Source organism: Peromyscus maniculatus, chromosome X (assembly GCF_049852395.1).
Source record: "Peromyscus maniculatus bairdii isolate BWxNUB_F1_BW_parent chromosome X, HU_Pman_BW_mat_3.1, whole genome shotgun sequence".
In the NCBI taxonomy this organism is placed as follows: Eukaryota; Metazoa; Chordata; class Mammalia; order Rodentia; family Cricetidae; genus Peromyscus; species Peromyscus maniculatus.
Window position 1 is genome coordinate 95985440 of NC_134875.1, and position 6000 is coordinate 95991439.

Below are 6000 nucleotides of genomic sequence, written 5' to 3' on the forward strand. Positions count from 1 at the left end.
CTGTCCCTAAACCTACCAGACTAGAAAGATGAAGCAGTAAGTGTTCTAAGAAATGTGAGTCAGCTCAGTTGAGACCATCTGAAGATTAGGCCGGATTAGCAGCTCCCTAAGGTAACCCTAAAGACTTGTGAGTGAAATAAATGTTTGACAACAATTAATCTAATACTTTGAAATATCTTGTGGAGAGGATTTTGAATGTTGCCTCTAAAAATAAGTGTTGCATGCTTGGAGTGACAAGTATATCATTGATACAGATCTGGTCATTATAGATTATATTATGTTTTACACTGGAATGCATAAAATATATTAAGTTTTAAAATATTAAGTTTTACACTGGAATGCATAAAATATACAATGATAATAATAAAAATGGTAACTGGGGAGATGTCTCAGTTGACAAAATGATTGCTGCTACAACACGATTATTTGAGTTCATATCACCAATACCCCCACACACAAGAAAGCCAGGGGAGTCAGTACATGTCTCTGACACCCACACTGGAGAGGTGGAGACAGGTAGGATCTCCAAGTCCTAGAGGCTAGCCACTATAGCTTAATTAGTAATCTCCAGGCTCAGTGGAAAATCCTGTCTCAAAGAAAGGAAAGGATAAGGTGGAGAGCAATGTACAACTGAGGAAAACACCTGACATCGGTTTCTGATATCCACAAACTCACTTGTACATGTACAACTGCACATACAAGTACACATACATAAACATATTCATTCACATGCTACACATAAAAATAACAAGAATACATTTTAATATTAAATAAATTTCTACTAATTTAAGTAACCATGTTCTTAGAGGATTGGTGCCTTGTTATATGTTACTAATTAATGAAAATAGACCTCAATTTGCATGTACTAGTGTTAAGTTCTTGTTTGTATCACACATTACACATATGGCTTAGAGAAATATGAATATATTCTTTTACATCTCTGTACATCAGAAGTCTACAATTAGCTTCACTGGACAAAAAAGTGTCAATAGCCTATTTCTTTTTTGTTTCTTTTTTTAATATTTATTTCTTTTCACCCTGACTGCAGTTTAACCCTCTTTCCTTTCCTCCAAGTCTCTCGTCCTCTCTCTGCCTCCCCATTCATTCTTCTATCTCTGGACCATCTAGGCTCTGGGTCCTGGTGCTCCAGGCAGTGTCAGGTGTGTGCTCACTCTCATGGCATCAGTCTCAGGCTGGACCACTCATTGGTTGACCACTCCCACAATCTCTGTGTCACCCTTACTCCAGTATATCCTATAGGATGGACAAACTGTAAGTCAAAGTATATGTGGCTGAATTGGTATCCCAATCCCCCCACTGGTAGTCTTGTCTAGTCACAGTAGATGGCCAGTTCATGCTACATATCCGCTGTTAATAGGAGTCTTAGTTGCAGTCATCCTTGTAGATTCCTGGGAGTTTCCCTTGCACAAGGTTTCTACCTGACCCTGAAATGACCCCCTGTCCAGTTGTCTCTATCAGTATTCTCTCTCCCTGCACCACCCCCACATGATCTTTCACGTTCCCATCCCCAATTGCTGCCAGTCCACCCACAAAGTCTCCTCTATTTCCCCTTCCCAGAGAGATTCAAATGCCGGCCTTGAGCCCTCCTTGCTGCCTAGCCTCTATGGGTCTTTGGATTATAGGATGGTTACACATTGCTTTACAGCAAATGTCCACTTATGAATGAGTATATACCACTATTGTCTTTCTGGGTCTGGGTTGCCTCACTACAGATGATTTTTTTCTATCCATCCATTTGCCTTTGAATTTTATGATGTCTTTGTTTTTAACAGCTGAGTGACACTTCATTGTGTAAATGTGCAATATGTTCTTTATCCATTCTTCAGTTGAGGGACATCTAGGTTGTTTCCAGGTTCTGGCTATTATAAATAAAGAACATAACTAATCAAGTAGGCTTTTACTTCCTAAGGCTTTAGTATAGAATTTCTCCTTGCCATTTCCAGCTGAATTAATTTCATGCCTCAGAATCCCTTATTCATCTTCAAAGTGCACTGTAGCAGTTTTTCTTTTGGGTCATGAACCAGCTCTCAAATCATGACCATGGAAACTTATTATTAGTTGTGAATGCTTAGCCTTATCTTTTGCTTGTCTCAATAACTCTTATAACCTAAAATAACTTGTTTCTTTGCTGTGGGATATTGTTTTGTATGCTGTGAATATGAGTTGCTCTGATTGGTTGTTAAATAAAACACTGATTGGCCAGTAGCCAGGTAGCAAGTATAGGCAGGATGAGCAGACAAGAATTCTGGGAGGAGGAAGGGCAGAGTCAGGAGTTGCCTGACAGACACAGAGGAAGCAAGATGTCAAGACAGAACTGAGAAAAGGTAATAAACCATGTGGCTAAACATAAATAAGAATTATGGGTTAATTTAAGATATAGCAGCAAGCTAACAAGAAGCTTGAACCATTAGGCCATACAGTTTGTAAATAATATTGGGTCTCTGAGTGATTATTTTATAAGCAGCTGCAGGACTGTGGGTAAAAGAGATTTGTCCTGACCACCGGCCAGGTGGGACACAGGAAAACTTCCAGCAACAGAGACCACATGAAGTCTGGGTAAGGAGTGGTGTGGTTTAAGTGGTACAAGGTGCTGAAGGTAGATTAGGTTAGATGTGGGTAGGGTAAGTCCTGGTGAGAGGAAAGATGCTAGCTATAGCAAAGGATGAAATGTTAGGAATAGGCTGAGGCCTAGGATTCAGGGCCCTCTTGAAGCTTAGAGATTATTACTGCAAGGCAAGGAGTCCAGACAACTATGGGGCACTGCCTGAGACACATGAATTAGATCCTGCAAGATATGAAAACAGTAGTATTGGATGGTGTGTGGAGTATTGAATAGGATAGACTATGGAGGAGAACATGGGAAGTTTGGGTATCGAGAGAGGTGGTATAGGCAACACCATGCCCTATGTGTGGATGTGGATAGGGCAAGTAATGGAGGGAACATAAATGTTAGCTATAGCACAGAGACTATAGTTGGTGCGACTGAGCTGGGGTGTGGGATTTGGGAAACTATTGAAGCCTAGAGTCCCATACTATGTTTTATAGGTTGTCTGTCTAAACTGGATTACTAGGACAGATTCTGGAGGATGTGGAAAAACACGTAACGAGAATACATTTGGGGTTATTAAGCAGGCTTGACCCTAGAGACATATGGTTAATCTGGGTATGGAGTTGGGTTGTGTGGGTAGCACAAGGGTTCTGTGGCTGTTGTTACAGTGGGTATTGCAGGAAGCTAGATGTTGCCTATAGCACAGGAGGGCATGTTGGGACTCAGTTGGAGCAAAGTATTTGGGACAATGACAAAAGATAGAATTACTACTAGTGAGAACAAGAAGCTTTTCTAGGGATGCCACTGGATGTAATGTATCATCCAGTCCAGACTCCATTGGATTTGGAAAACAAGTATCTGGTTCAGAGGGGTACCCACTTGTCTAGACACTATGGGAGGATTTGGACAGTCTGGGCATGGAGACAGGGATGTAAGGAACCAAAACTCCTGTGGTTTGATGAGGGAGGGGTAGTCTTGGTGGGAATCTACGTGATGTTTCCAGTACAGGAGGATTTGATGGGACTAGGAATCCTAGAGGTTGCTGGTGGAGGGAACTGGGGAAGGCCTGGACATAGGCTATGTGTCCTGGGATAAATCGTGCCCTATATGTAAAAACAAGTATTGATTGGGGGGTTTACTCAACAAGTTAGACCCTCAGGAAGATATAGAAAGTCTGAATACGGAATAAAGTACTATTGAATAAACAGTGTCCATGGTTGATTCTGGTAGGGCAGCTCCTATCAGAAGCTTTGATGTTAGCTGAAATTCAGAAGGATGTGTAAGATTACTCTGAGCTAAAGGATGTGTGACCCTACTGCATAGAGATCCCTAATGCAAGGGGCAGGGAACCAGAATAGCCAGGGAGGCTGGCTGTAGAAATCAGGCTAGTTCCAGATGGATGTGCAAAACAAATATCAGGTTGGGGCTTATATACCAAGCTAGACTCTGGAGGAGGACATCAGAAGTATGTGAAGTGGGTGGGTGGAGGTGACACAAAGGGTTCTGTGGGTGGATACAGGTAGCACCTTTTCTGGAGCCTGTATGTTAGCTAGAGCATATATGTAAGTGATGAGACCAGGCCAGGGCATAGGATCTGGGAACCTGTGGAAGTCATGATGTTGCTACTGCAAGGCTCAGTTGATCAGACTAGATCAGAGTATTGACTGTCAGAACCACAATAGATTCAGAGAAATGCAGAAAAACAACTACCTCTTTGTGAGGGAGTACTCACCAGGTTAAAGGATGGAGGAGGTCTCCAGGTGTCTGGGTATGGAGTTAGGTAATGTATGTACCACAAAGAGTACCGCGTATAAATATTGTTCCGGGGGGGGAGGGGGCTGGTAGGACCCTGAATATTGGATAAAGAATAGGAGTATGTAGTGGGAGTAGGCCCCTGGATTTGCAACTATGTTGTAACCTAGTGTTTACTATAGCAACATGCAGGAATGTAAGTGGCAAGATTAGGCTGTAACACTGGCAGAAAAGATAAGAGCTTTGTTTTGTGGGATGAGGAGAAATACTATCTGATAGAAATATTCACCAGGTTTCAATTTTGGGGAGGACATGGGAAGTTGGGACAAGTAATAGGGTTGTAAATGTAGAGCAAATGGTCAGTGGGTGGGTGCAGGTATGTTAAGTGCTGAGGGAGTCTAGCTGTTGCTATATAGCACAGGAGTTGATGGGACTTGGAATGGCTCAAGGGTGTGGAAAGCTGTAGAGGCCTAAAGCTTGCAATGCCAGGTACATGTGTCCAGGGTGGGTCAGGCAGCCTGTGGAAAATCAAGATTTTTGTGTATGTGTTGGGGGTTATTCACTAGGCACAGCCTGGGTGTGGATATGGTAAGTCTGATTATGTACGGAGGAAGTTTAATCATCTAAATGTGTTTTGTGGATGGATGCAGGTAAGATGGTTCCTGTTGGGAGTATAGATGCTGGCTACAGCACAATGGAATGTGGTAGGACCAGGCCAGTTGGAGGAGTTAGATTTTGCGAAAGGCTAGAACTATCTACCACATTGAGTTGGTGCCCAGACTATGCATGGGAACATGTTGTGGGACCAATCTTGATATTGCAGAATTGTGGAAAACAACTACCAGATAGGGATTTACTTACCAGCCTCACCCAAGAAGTGTCCATATGAAGTCTGGGTATTGATTGGGGTTTTTATGTGGCACAAGGTTTCCTGAAGGTAGTTGTGGGTAAAGTAATTCCTGGATTGAGCATAGATGTTGGCTATAGCAAAGGGTGAAATACTAGGACTAGGCTGGGCCCTAGGATATGTGACCATGTGGAAGCCTAGAGACCATTACTGCAAGGCTAAGAGTCTAGATGCAATGGAGTACAGCCTAAGGCACTTGAGTTAGATCCTGCAGGATACAAAAACAATATTTGGGTTGCATGTGGAATATTCAATAGGGTAGACTCTGGAGGAGAACATGGCAAGTTTCGGTTTAGACACTGCTGATACATGCAACACCAAGTCCTATGTGTGGATGTGGGTAAGGTGAGTAATGGGTAGAAACTAAGTGTTTGTCACAGCACAGGAATAGGTGGTGGACCTAGGCAGAGGGATGGGATTTGGGACACTCCTGAAGCCAGGTTGTCAGACTTCACTTGGCCACTTGAATAGATTCAGCGGAATGTAGAAAAACATGTATCAAGAGTACCTTAGAGTTACTAAACAGGCTTGACCCTGGAGAGGACATGGGGAATCTGTGTATGGGCTGTTTATGCAACACAAATGGTCCTGTTGGTAAGTCTTATCACAGAGAGTCCTTACAGCAACATAGATGTTGTCTTTAGCACAGGAGGCTGGAGCAAAGAATTTTGGAGCCTGCCAAAAGCTAGAAATCACTACTAGTGAGAGGAAGCAGCTAATATAGGAATGTCATTGGATATTTCATCTAGACTTGATTCCACTGGATTTGGAA